This window comes from Peromyscus maniculatus, chromosome 7 (genome assembly GCF_049852395.1).
Source record: "Peromyscus maniculatus bairdii isolate BWxNUB_F1_BW_parent chromosome 7, HU_Pman_BW_mat_3.1, whole genome shotgun sequence".
In the NCBI taxonomy this organism is placed as follows: domain Eukaryota; kingdom Metazoa; phylum Chordata; class Mammalia; order Rodentia; family Cricetidae; genus Peromyscus; species Peromyscus maniculatus.
In genome coordinates, this window is record NC_134858.1 from 97,074,375 (window position 1) to 97,087,789 (window position 13,415).

General features: G+C 49.7%; 1 protein-coding gene across 4 annotated transcripts in view; it reads right to left on the minus strand.

Moving 5' to 3' along the window:
- Mras (muscle RAS oncogene homolog) overlaps positions 1 to 12,047 on the minus strand; it is a 53,853-nt gene extending 41,806 nt beyond the window's left edge. Inside the window, exon 1 of one of the 4 annotated variants that reach the window (XM_076576893.1) lies at positions 11,881 to 12,047. The gene's annotated coding sequence lies outside the window, so the exon portion shown is untranslated. Of the gene's footprint in view, positions 1 to 10,712; positions 11,054 to 11,285; positions 11,473 to 11,880 lie in introns of those variants that run through there. The other 3 variants (XM_042281481.2, XM_006975142.4, XM_015994061.2) reach the window with 3 other exon arrangements.
- Between the last annotated feature and the right edge of the window lie 1,368 nt (positions 12,048 to 13,415).

Below are 13,415 nucleotides of genomic sequence, written 5' to 3' on the forward strand. Positions count from 1 at the left end.
TTTGCTACATCTTACCCTAGAACACTATGATTTTCTCTGTTTTTCCTCTGCCTTCCTAACCAAGCTGATCTGATTTGCAAGGGAGAGGAAGAACAGGCTGACTGCTCTAGACCCAAGGGCAAGACTCAACCAAAAAGGTCAGCACTGACTGGGTGGCCAGTCACTCACCCTCTGCTTCCTTGAGTTTTTGTTGTTTGTGGTGATATTGTGTCCTGCAATATACTGTGCACCCTAATAAACTTACCTGGGGTCAGAGAACAGAACAGCCACTAGATAGACATAGAGGCCAGAAAATGGTGGCACACACCTTTAATCCTATCATTCGGAGGCACAGATCCATCTGGATCTCTGTGACTTCAAGGCCACACTGGAAACAGAGCCAGGCATGGTGGTACACACCTTTAATCCCAGGACTTGAGATATCTTGTCTTGCTTAGAAAAGACACACACCTTTAATTCCAGGAAGTGATGGCAGGAAGCAGAAAAGTATATAAGGCGTGAAGACCAGGAACTAGAGGCTTTTAAGCTTTTAAGTTTTTAACAGTTCAGCTGAGATCCATTCAGGTGAGGACTCAGAGGCTTCCAGTTTGAGGAAACAGGATCAGCTGAGAAGTTGGCAAGGTGAGGTTAGCTGTGGCTTGCTCTGTCTCTCTGATCTTTCGGAATTTTCCCCAGTAGCCAGCACTGAGGTTTTTTTGTTCTGTTTTGTTTTGTTTTTTATTAATAAGACCATTTAAGATTCGTGTTACAGTTGTTATTTTGTTTTTTGAGACAATGTTTCAATATGTAGCCCTAGCTGTCCTGGAACTCACTATGTAGACCAGGCTAGCTTCAAACTCACAGAGATCCACCTGCCTCTGCCTCCCAAGTGTTGGGATTAAAAGTATGTGCCACCACACTTAACTCCCTCTGCTTTCTATATAGCATTTCCATTAAAAAGTCATTCATCTAGGGGCTGGGATTGTAGTTCAGTCGGCAGAGCGTTTGCCTAGCATTCATCAAGTCCTGGGTTTGATCCTCAGCACTTCATAGACCACACAAAGCAGTTTACACCCATAATCTCGGAATTTGGAAAGCAGAGACAGAAAGATCAGGAATTCATGGTCATTCTAGGCTATATAGCAAGTCTGAAGTCAGCCAGGGATACACAAAACCCTGTCACGGAAAAAAGAAAAACCAATCTTGCCCCTCTGCTAGCTCTATAATCTTCAGCAAATTAACAACTGTGCAAAACTGTTATTGGTGAGTGACTGACAGCGGCAACCAGCTGGAAGAAGAACAAGGCTGAGGCCTGTGGCCAGGAAGTATCATGGTAACACCTGTTCACTAAACCCCAGCCACATTCTAAGCCCCATGATATACTTCCCTGATTCCTAATGTGTCTTGAACTTGGTGACATTCCAGTTATGTCCTCCCAGAGCACCGTGCTATCTACCTTGACCACATTTCACAGGCTGGTACTTAATGCTTAGTTGTACATGACGTCCTGTAATTCCCCCACTCCATGGTCAATGCACATCCCTGCAGAGCTCAGTGAACATCTGTGGACCCATATCATTTCTGCTCTGCTCAGTCACTCTATAGAAAAAAAAAATCCACTCCTGGTTTGGTCATTAGGAGAGACAGCCTGACTTTAGAATTTACACTAGCCTTAATGGTGTCAGTAACCATCCTATACCATAGTAGTAGTGTTCAACTGTAGGTCTAGGATACTAAATTCTGTCTAAAGGAGCTCTTTAATGGGCCTTTTTGGATCTAAAGGGCATGGCTCAAGCTTAGTCTAGAATAGACGGTCACCACAGCTCTGCAATCAAGTGACAGAAGTGTGGAGTTGTCAGCTCTGGGAGGAAGTGTCCGGGAAAATGGATCCCTGGGAAATGGTAGTAAACTAGATTTGAGAGAGAGACAACCACTGGAGAAATTCTCCAAGGGAATGACCCAGCAAGAAGAGAATGAATGTCCCTCAACGTCACCTTCGGCTCTTTTCTCAGCCGTGGGCAAGCCCCTTTCTCCTAAGCTCTTGGTGGGATAACACAGTAGTAGGTCTTAGGGAGTCAACACGCCAAGCCTGCTGTGCACACAAGGGCAGAGCAGGTGGCTGGCACTGGAGCTCAGACAGCCAGCAGGCATGGTCCTCACCCTCAAACCCTCAGAAATACCGTGGGTATCGGGGGTTTTCACTGATGCTCAGGCAACTTTTTTAAATGTCACCCTTAGAGAACTTTGGTAAGGAGCAAATCCTCCAGGAAGAACTGAGAAATACTGGGTACCTGTCTCCCCACACATGCGGCATGGAGGCCTGACCCAGGGAGGACGGCAGACAGGAGGGAGCTGGGGCATTTCTTCTATTATGTGTGTGGAAGGGAGGCTCCCAGAAGGAGGAGACTCGCTTAAGATCACACAGAGAGCAGCAGAAATTAGAGTCGGGACTCCCGAGAAAGGCAAATTAGAGAGTCCCTAAGGGTGGGGCGCCTGCTCTGAAGCCTAGTTGGGTGGCCCCGGACCCCTGCTTGGCACTGTTGGAGACCCTGCCTAGGGCAAAACCACTCCACCCTGTCCTATTCCATTCCACCCACGCGCGGGCTCTCTCCAAACCCTCTGCCCGTCTTTCCTATTCACCCACACCAACCCTAAATAGAAGCACCCCTGTGAACCGCTTTCTCTATTAGAATGGTTATTTTGTTAAGGTGCCAAGTGACCAGTTCCTGCACCCCTTTCCATCCTTCCAGCCATCCCCAGTTGGAGTCCAGAAATAAAACAAAGGCTTTGTTCCTTTATTTTTATTTCCTCCATAAAATCTTAAACATGCAGGAAACACCCACCTAGTCCTAGATAAGTGGACTCGGGCCACAATCCACGGAGGGTGGGTGGGTGGAGCTTGGGTCAGTGAGTGGAGTGGACAGGGGAGGCTGGGGAGCCAGCTGGCCTTAAATGCCAACAGGGTACCTGACCTTTGTGGGCCCTGGTTTCCTCGGCGGGAAAAGGGCTTGGTGTGTACAGGGGTAGACCCTCCCACTCTCTGCCAAGAATCTCAACTGAGGAACGTGGGTGGGGAAGGACGGCCGAGGGGACATATCCTATACAAAGTTTTAAAAAACTACATGTCCCCAAGGCACTGGGAAGTGTCTCCACCCTTCTTCCCTCATCTCCAATAAAGCAGGTTTTGAAAGGGCACACGAGAGGGGCTATTTCGGACTTTGGGCATGATTCCTAAGAGGAGAGCACTGGCTGAGAAAGACGCATTGCCCTGATCACGCCACTGAAGCTTCATTTCCCCCCTGGTGTTAATTAAAACATGAATGGGTAAATCTGTGATTATCTAAAGGGGGAAAGGGTTCCAGAAAGTGTGTTGAAATTCTAAAGGATAAAAAAAGAAGAAAAACCGTAAATACCTTGAAATTAATTCTTCTTTTGAAATGAATGTAATGCCTTTGGGAGACAAGAGCCTGCCCCCAACTTTCCCCTAAATGATCAGCTCTTAAAGGGTTAGGTAGCCCCCTAAGTTCCCTTCAATTCCTGGTGATTCTACCAATTCACACATAGCGCCACATGACTACAAAAAAATATATGTATATATATATATTTTTTTTTTCGAGACAGGGTTTCTCTGTGTAGCTTTGTGCCTTTCCTGGAACTCACTTGGTAGCCCAGGTTGGCCTCGAACTCACAGAGATCCGCCTGACTCTGCCTCCCGAGTGCTGGGATTAAAGGCGTGCGCCACCACCGCCCGGCCAACTACAAATATTTTTAACCTCAGTGCTTGGTATACACTGTGGGCAACCCAGCCCACGATATGTGGTGTGGGTTCTTGTAAACCCAAACTTTTCTTTAGAAGTTGGGTCTGTAAACACAACACACTCACATACTTCTGTATAGCCCAAATAGAACTTAGTTCTATAGTATATGTAGCTGTTCTCACTGGTACCACTTGCATAACAGGACAAACCCTAGGTCCTTCTGAGGTCTCCAGTCAGCCTTGGCGACATTTGTCATCCCCATCAGATGGAGAAGGCTCCAGAAGTGTGACCCCTTGCTGGCAACTCAAAACAAGGTGCTTCATCCTTACCTACTCACAATGAGGATTTGAGGACCACCCCAGCTGCCTGCAGCACATTACAAAACCAGTTCAAATCTCAGCCCCCACCAGTGACACATTGGGAAAAAAAAAAAATCTGCCAGTGAGGAAAGCCTTCCAGAACCGTCTGCCTCGCCACAGCACAGCTTTATGAAGCAGCTGTCTGCCGTTCTTACTCAAGCCCAAGCTGACAGCTAACAGCCTGTGGGTGGGAAGAAGAGGTTGTCTCCAGTTGCCACCAGGAGCTTCTACCCTCCGCAGCTGAAGAGCTGGCTATCCCTGCCTGGCAGAGAAGAGACTCCCCGGGGGCCCGTTCTAAAGGAAGAATGGGAACATGCAGACTTGGGTATCAGAAAGTGCCTGCACTGGGCCTGCTGCTTCCTTAAAGCTAGTCCTGTACTTTTGTTTGTGTGGCTTTGCGTTTTTTTGAGACAGGGTCTCTCTACAGTGCCCTAGCTGTCCTGGAACTCACTAGTAGACCATGCTGGCTTTGAATTCACAGACCTGCCTCTATCTCCCAAGTGCTGGGATTAACATTGTGAGCCACTATACCTGGCCTTATACTCTTGTTTTGAGACAGGGTCTCATGTAGTCCACACTGGCCTTGAAATGTAGCTGGGATGACCTTGAACTCCTGATCCTCTTGCCTCGACCTCCCAAGTGACAGGAGTACAAGCATGCACCTCTGTGCCCAGCTTACTCCTACAGTTCAGAATAGACAGTGGACTTTTTCAGTGATTGTTTAAGATGAACGTCACAAATCAGCAGATTCTAAAAAGAGAATCATAGCTTTTCTGTCTTTTCCAAACCACGCCTTCTAGTCTCCAATTAAATTACAGTTGGGTTAGAACTAAATTTTGCTCCAAAACCCAGTGATCAAGACAGATGTTTGTAAGGACAGATGAACGGATGGATGGTTTGAAAAAGACCTTTGAGAAAGCCCAACAGTGCACACCACCTTACTTCCCAGTGTGGTCACATGAGGAGAATGGAGTTTCTATCAGCATCCTCAGTGGAGGCCTCACTAGCATTTTCAGTGGGTTACCTGGGTATGAGGTCTCACTAGCAATTTGGTGGATTACCTGGGTATGAGGGCAAAGAGAGGTCTAATACCTGGAAACCAGACACAGCCCTCAGCAGGCTCACACTGGGCCCAAACTCACCAAGCCAAATGACCAGGCTCTGGTTTTAAGTCCTGTGCTGCCATGGGAAGGGTCAGGTCCATATAAAACAGTCACAACTATTCATTCTGAGTCATGGTGTTCATTACATTATCCTTTACATTTTTCTTTTTCAAAATTAAAACAATAAGGTGAGAAAGTGATTTAGGGGTTCATAGGTGGCTGTAGGATTAATGGAGTCAGGGTTACCACCATTCAGTCCTCTTTACCCTCACAAATCAGCCACGGGATTACTTTTAACGTTTCTGCTGCCTTCAGTGTTTTCACGCAAAAGGTATTCCACCCACTCTCCTTAAAAGGCCCCTGCCCCATGGTACTGATTATTGTTGAATCAGACCTCATAGCACCAGCAGAGAGGGGACTGAGTCGTTTGGTCCTCCAGCTCCGGGAAAGGCAGATGCAGCAGAAGTAGCATATGCTTGAAATAGAACGTGCTCAGACTCCTCCCTGGCACAGCATCTCTAAGCTCATGACTATGGAGACCTGCTTAGCCTTCCCGAATCCCAGTTTCCACAAGCGCAAAAGGCTCACAGCACCCAGAGGTTCAGGGACCGCAAACAGAATGTGGACAGGACAGGGCAAATCCACGGTCTTTGCCCAAGGGAAGATGCGTAGGTAGATGGGTGGGCAGGTGAATCAATGGACAGACAGATGGATAGGTGGGTGAATGTATAGATGGCCATACAGATAGGATATCTTTAAACCAAGCCACTGAGGAGTTGAAGAAAGCAAAATCGCCCATTCTATACAGCACACGACTGTGAGTGGTTTGTGTGGGACAGGGCAAGGGGTGAAAGGAAAGACTTTTGAAACGATGGGCAAATTCCCTAGTGGGACAGGCTAACCTGATGGGCAATGTGTGCCCTCTCTACAAAGGTCCAGCTGGAGCCAAAGCTGTCACAGAAGGAAGGGCTCCTCTCTGAAAAGCTTCCTAGTCTTTACACAGGGGTCAGCTTCCCACGGGGGCCATATCTGTACACTGACAAACTGTTATTAATCTTTACCTTTAAAATATGCTTTTTAGCCTGGCGGTGGTGGCACACGCCTTTAATCCCAGCACTCGGGTGGCAGAGGAGGCAGATCTCTGTGAGTTCAAGGCCAGCCTGGGCTACAGAGTGAGTTCCAGGAAAGGTGCAAAGCTACACAGAGACACCCTGTCTTGAAAAAAACCAATGTGTGTGTGTATTTTTTGAAGTACTTTATTTCTTAGGAAAACCTTTTCTTTTCCTTTTGTTTTATGCGTTGACTTATTTGCTTACGGGTGTGTGCATGTGCATGCAGGAGTGAGAGGACAAACTGCAGCAGGGAGTCTATCTATCCTTTTACCATGGAGGTCCCAGGGTTGAACTCAGGTCAACAGGCTTGGCATCAGGAGCCTTTACCTAGTGAGCCATCTCACCGTTTTTCAGACAGTCTCTTGTAGCCCAGGCTGGCCTCAAACTTGCTATGTACCTTAGGATGACTTTAAGCTGGTCTTCCTGCTTCTACCTCAGGTGCTGGGGTTATAGGCTTGTATTACCACACCTGGCTCTTAATTTGAGCAAAATATCCATTAAAAAAAAAACAAGTCTGATATGATGCCTGCTTGTATTTTTTTTAATAAAGCATAGCGACAACTACATAACTATTCAAATAAGAGATCTGTCTGTACCACATCTTATTACCTCTCCCATCATGATGAGAAATGGTTCTGCTGGGCGTGACTCTACACTAAAGATTCGGGAGGGCCCGCTGGATCAGGATTCTGTTATTTGAGGCGGCTACCACCCTGATTATGCTCTTCTTCTTGTGGCCCTCTCTAATCTCCCAGCATATTTCTTCTAATTCCCATGACAACCCTGGGCAGAGAAGCCACAGACAGGACCTGGGCCTGTACAGCATAGGACCCACCCAAGCCCTCTAGACAGTCTCAGGGGACCAGGACTGAGCTTAGAGCTCCCTATCCTGCCCAGGTTAGCCCATCACTCCTTGTTGGAGAATCAACTCCATTCTTGGCGGTCTCCAAAATCTCTCTAGTGGAACAATCCAAACATAAATTGTGACTTTCATCCACTGAGAGGACGCTTCATGCCAGGCTCTCCAGACAGAGAATAAGCCCGTCTGAGACCCAATATATGTCACCTTAGCTGTTGAGGATGACCCATATTTTCATTTTGGCCATCTGGCTAGCCTCAAACCCATCCAATGAAGGGGCCAGGCATACAAAAGGCCAGGTTAAATTCACATGGCCACTCCATGACTCCTGTGAGAAGAATGCCTGAAGAAAATGATCTTGGAGCCCATAGGCCAGCTGAAAGGTTCACTGGGGAGTGTGGGGTGCGGAAGGCAAGCCAAGGAGGGCTGGTGAGGTGACACTCCCAAGGAATAAGAATGCTACCTAGAGGACAAGAGACACCACTGTGGACTGCTGCAGGGAGTGACGGGTTCAGCCTGGCCTTGGGCTTTGCAGTACAGCTCCCTTTCTGAGAGCCTTCCCGGGTAGGCTACAGGCTGAGGACTCCTATCTTACCTCAGCCTGCTTAGGCAGTATCTCAGCCTCTGTCCTTTCAGGCTGCTCTAGAGAAGAACAGAACCTGCCTGGGGACACACACCAGTCTCCAAAAACCACCACCAAAGCAATGGGCATTAGACCAGGAGGGTCAATCCGTGGCTCATTTTCAGAGATTCCTAACTGCCCCGAATCATATGCTCGGACTGCTAACCTTGTTAACATGCTAACCATGCTTCAAATCATCTAAGAAACTATCCTCTGGGCGTGTCTGGGAGGGTGTTCTGGGACATGTTTAAGGTAGTGGGGATTACCTGCTCTGAGTGCAGGCAACACCATCCCATGGGCTGGTGCCCCTGAACTCACTGAAGAAGGAGGCGGCAAGTGAAAGGCACCATTCCTCTCGCCTACTCTCTGACTCGGATGCAGTGTGACCAGCCATCTCCTGTGCTCACCATCCCAACTAGGAACACTCTCATCAGCATCTCCGTCAGGAGGGGCTGTATTCCCAGACTGTCAGTCAAAAGGAACACTTACATATGTTGCTTGGTCAGGCATTTTGTCACAGTGACAAGTGACATAACCAACACACACGCTCAACTCTGCACATCAATGTCTTCTGACGTTCTCATACACGCCTTTTAAAAAGCAGCATCTCCAGATCATGAAAACCACGACACTAAACTCCAGAGCCTCAGCCTCTTTGGCCACCTGTCCCACACAACAACATGCTGGAGGTGTACAAGATCTCACAGGAGCCTGGGGGTGTCTTTGGCAGATCTGAGCCTTGCCAAGCCTCTTGTTATTGGAGTTTTGCTGCTTGCAGCCTGATGCATCCCTGAGGATTTGGACCATAGGGCCTAGAGGCATCATATAAACTATGAGGTAAGGCTTCAGAGTCTATCAGCCAAGCGCTCTGCTCAGCATCTGTATAATGGGCACCTGCTAGGTGCTCCAAATTGCAAGGAGCTCACATTTAGTTCCTTCCTTTTTCCCATCTCTCTATAAAGACGATGATACTGTATACCTGGCTCATGCCCGCACTCAGACCCTCTAGACATTAGAGTGCATTCCAGTTTTGCACAAGGACCTAATTCCCACTTAGTACTGTTTGTACAAACTACGCAACACTCTGGAGCAGCGTATTTTCAGGTACTTCCAGGGTGGCACATTGCTCCAGGGTATTTCATCGGTAGACAAGATTATACTGACAACCACATGCGTCGAATACAGCATAGAGCTCACAATTTCCTGAGAACTCGGTAGATCCAGGAGGCTGGTAAACACGTCATGTTAGGACCAGTCGCCCAAAGGGCTCGATTCATTAAAGTCCTCCCTAGTCCCAGACGATCACTGGAGATCAGGGACCAACCTGGAAAAGGTGAGGTGGATTTGTCACTTTATAAAAGAGTGTGAAATATCTAAAACTAGTCAAAGTTACATTTGTCACCCACAAATCATAAATGCAGCCAAGTGTAGTGGTGCCTGCCTTTAAGGCCAGCACTCAGGAGGCAGAGGTAGGTAGATCTCAGTAAGTTCCAGGCCAGCCAGGGCTATGGAAATTGCTTTATGCAGGAGCAAGCCAACAGTTCTAGAAGGTAGTCAGTCACCTGCCTCCCCTGAGGGCCTTTCCTCTTCATAAGGCAATGTCAAGGTCACATCTGGGGGTGGCAGTTTCCATCAGAGCAGGGGACTTGCTTAACCTCCCACTGCAAAGAGACTGACCTTGAAACCCCACAGCAAGAGAGCCCCACACCACCCACCCTGGCAGAGAAAGGCCAAACCGTGCCATAAACCACAGACAGAGATACTGCCTGCCTGCTGGGTAGTGTGAGCAGACCCATGAGTAAACACCGAGGCCTGAGCAGGGGACATGCAATTTACAGGAAATTAGGAGATTTACGGAATGTTAGCAGCTCAAATTTCTTCTCTGGGAAAAGGGACAGGAGAAACTCTAAGAACTGCCTCAGTGAAAGCGCTTTGTTCAGAGCTAAGCCCTGGCATGTGCCAGTTATTAATACACACAGCCGCCACCTCACACTTCAACCCACCGCTGCAGGATGCGGGGACTGCGGCGCTAAAAATGCACAACACAGTCTTCACTAGCCTTAAAACTCAGCACCGTAGACCCCCACTCACAACAGGCCAGAACAGACACGGTGTCGAAAGCACAGACTTCAACACAGTCCTGGGTAGGTTGTCTATCCACTTACCCTTTTCTGGATTCCACCATAGTAACATCTTTCTGGCGGCGCCCTTTCTGAAGACGGACAAATCCCCATCAAGTACCCAGGGTCTTTGTAAGCTTTGCTTTTAAGTGTCCTCTGTTTACTCCTTAGTCCAGGCAGACCTCTAGAGGCCACAGTTCTGAGCCCCACCAGTCTGCTCTTTAATTTGGCCCAAAGGAGCAAAAACCATTGTAGCCCAAGGAGGTTCCCCACCACCAGGAGCTGTCCCAGCGCTTAGGTCAGAGCCCAGGTGAAGCTGTCTTTGTCCCCTCGCCAGACTGCTTTGCCCCAAGCCCCAGGCTACCTCAACTCTGCAAGGGTTTCTAAATGGATGTCAAGAGCCCACGCAGATGCTCACATCTGCTCTTCTAGACAATCTTCCTGGATCTCCTACCCTTGAGTAGGGTCTCTTGAGTTCTCCCACTGACCACACTGGGCTGTCACTCAGTTTGTGCCCCTGCCTTCCTGGTGGGACAGGAGTTGGCACTGAGTTTGACATACAGTGGGGCACCGGGCCGCGTCACTTTAGCGTGAGCACAGGCCCCAGTTGTGATCAGAGCCCAAGCAACCCGAACCCGGGGCGCAGTCAAGAGTTGTTTATGAAGCAAGTTGCCTTTCATTATCCACATGAATGTACCACCCCTCCGCAGATCCCTACCCTGGTTAACGCCATTTTAAGCCAGGAGAGTCCCACCACCCCGCCGCCCACCTCCCCGGCCCACCTCCCCGCCAGTCCTTACCCGGGCAGCCGAGGAACCCCGGGGTGACTACAATCAAAGGAGTCTGTTTGACCGGTGGCCAGGCCCTCCCCACCGAGGTCGCGGTGGCGGGCGACTTTACCGCACACCGTTACGCTGGGGTAGCTGGTGGGGGCAGAGGCCACGCACAGCCAGAGCCAGGCGCCCGGGTGCAGCGCAGCACGGCGAGCGCCGAGCGGGCCACACCGCCGGCCACACCTCCAGCCCCGGAACAAAGCGCCCGCCGGCCTCGTCTCCGCGGGGCTGCCGGGCCGCTCACAGTGCGCTCCGGCCCGGGCTGGGCTCCGGCTCTCGGCCGCCGCCTCCTCGCTCGTACCGGGAGGAGGGAGCGCCGCGCCCGCGCCCGCCGGGCCCCGTGCCGCCCGCCGACTGACGGCTCCGCGCCAGCCAGCCTGGCCGCTGCCGCCGCCGTCCCCGCCCCGCCGCCGCCTTAAAGCGACCGCGCACCCCGCGGCTCGAGCGCCTTCCAGTTGGCCTCGACGACCCCCAAACGGCGCCACTGCGGGCGCTGGGACAGCTGGCATCAGGCAGGGTCCCTCGGCCTCACGTACTCACCGCACCGACCCGCAGCCCGGGCGCCGCGGCCGCCGAGCCTGGGACAACCTAATGGGAATTCGCCCCGGGCGACTTTAAAAGAGTCTGAGCTCCAACCTTTAACTCTCGGTAGTGGCCGCCAACTTTGAGACCTGCGGATGCCTCCCTAGTCCTAGAGGACTCCTGTCAATAGAGTCCCCAGATCCCCAGGGTTCTGAGAACCTGCTAGGTGGGAAGTTTCAGGCCTCAAAGTTCATGCCAATTTGCTAGCGACCCGGACAGGAGGCGACAGCATTTCGTTGTTCCACTCGGTAGGAGTCACCCCCCACCACACACCCTTTCACAAGACTTGAGATCTACGATCACATAACGCTGAATGTACACTTTTAAATCGTGCATTTCGGTGAGGTTTTGGTATATTCACAAAGTTGTGCAACCATAGTTATTATCTAATTCCAGAACATTTTGGTCACTACCCCCTTTCCCCAATAAATAAAAACCTCTGTGGGTAGCCTTTCCTCATTCTCCCGCCTCCTATCGTCTAGAAACCTCTAATCTGCTTTTTGGCCTCGGTGGATTTGCCTATTCAGAACATTTTCTATAAATGGAGTCATACCACATGTGGTCTCTGTGACTGACTTCTTCCATGGTGTTTTCAGGCTGGATGTATGTGATCCAGTGTAGCAGAGCCTCAGACAGACTCGTCTCCCACTGTATGTATAGGAAGCATTTTGTTTAGCTATTCATCAATCGATGGTTATCAACGTTTCCACTTTGGACTGTTCTGAATAAAGTGGATAGAATGTATTATGCAAGTCTCTTGGATACACCTCCAGTGGGACTGCCAGGTCATTAGTTAACTCTTTTTTGGGGGAATCTGTCTGTTTCCAAAGCAGCCACAGCATTTTACTTTTCAACTACTGTCTCCACATTCTTCATGTGTGTGTGGACATGTACATGGGTGTGCATGCGCTTAAGCATGCACACATATGCCTGTGGAGGACAGAGGACAACATTAGGTATAGTTCTTTGGGTGTTATTCACCATTTTGCTTTGTTTTGACGTTTGGTCTGGAGGATTGTGGTTGTTGCTTTGGGTTTTATTGTTTATTTTAAGGCTGGCTGGGCTGCAAGCCTAGGGGGTCTGGCTATCTCTGCCTCCCTCCCCAGGTAGGGAAGGCCTGAAGTTAGACAAAGCTTTTGTTCTGTTCTTATTTTTGCCAAAACTTGTAATTGTGTGTCTTTTAGATAATAGTCCCACTAATGGGGTAAAGGGGCCTCTTGTTCTAAGTCTCAATGCTATTTCATGTTCTGTGTGTGTCTGTGTCTGTATCTTTGTCTATCTCTGTGTGTGTGTCTGTCTCTGTGTCTCTCTGTCTCTCTCTCTCTCCTGAGATAGAGTCTCTATTACCTCCACATCCACTTCAGGGTCATTTCTGAGGACATTCTTTTGTAAATGGGCCTTGATGACTTGGAGGTAGCTTTACACTTTCTGACCGGCCTTACCATTTTGAGTGTTTCTCCTCACCCCAGGCCTCAGGGGACCTCCCAGCAGCCCAGACTGAGCTTCTGCCTAGGGCAGGCTTCTGAGTATTTCTCCTCACCCCAGGCCTCAGGGGACCTCCCAGCAGACCAGACTGAGCTTCTGCCTAGGGCAGGCTTCTGATGGCCTCTCAGCCACCAACCATTTGGTGAGAGCCATGTAGTCCTTACATCCATACTCCCATCTGCTGCTCTCAAAGCCCAGGTGGCTTTCAAAAGGCCCAGGACATGGAGAACTCACCAGATGCCACTGAAAGTGTCTTTTACGGCAGAAGGGGGTAAATGAAGTGGTTGGACAGGGACCTTGAAGGTTAGAAGTCCACCTTGACTTCCCATCTTTCCCTGACACTGCCCTTTTCTCTCATTTTTATTTGCCGCAGGCCTCAGGGAAGGTGGGCAGAGGGTGCTCCATAAGAGTGGAGTTATAGCTATCCGGTTTCCATACAGAAATCCTTCTTGTGTCTCCCCAGAAATGGAACTTACATAGTTTAATTGTTATATTCGGGGGAGTCTTCAGTGGTGACTTTGGAACATTCAGATAGTGATTCAAGATGGATTATCTCATTTAGGCTGCCCGCCCCCCTCCGCGCTGTCCCCCATCCCCCCCCAC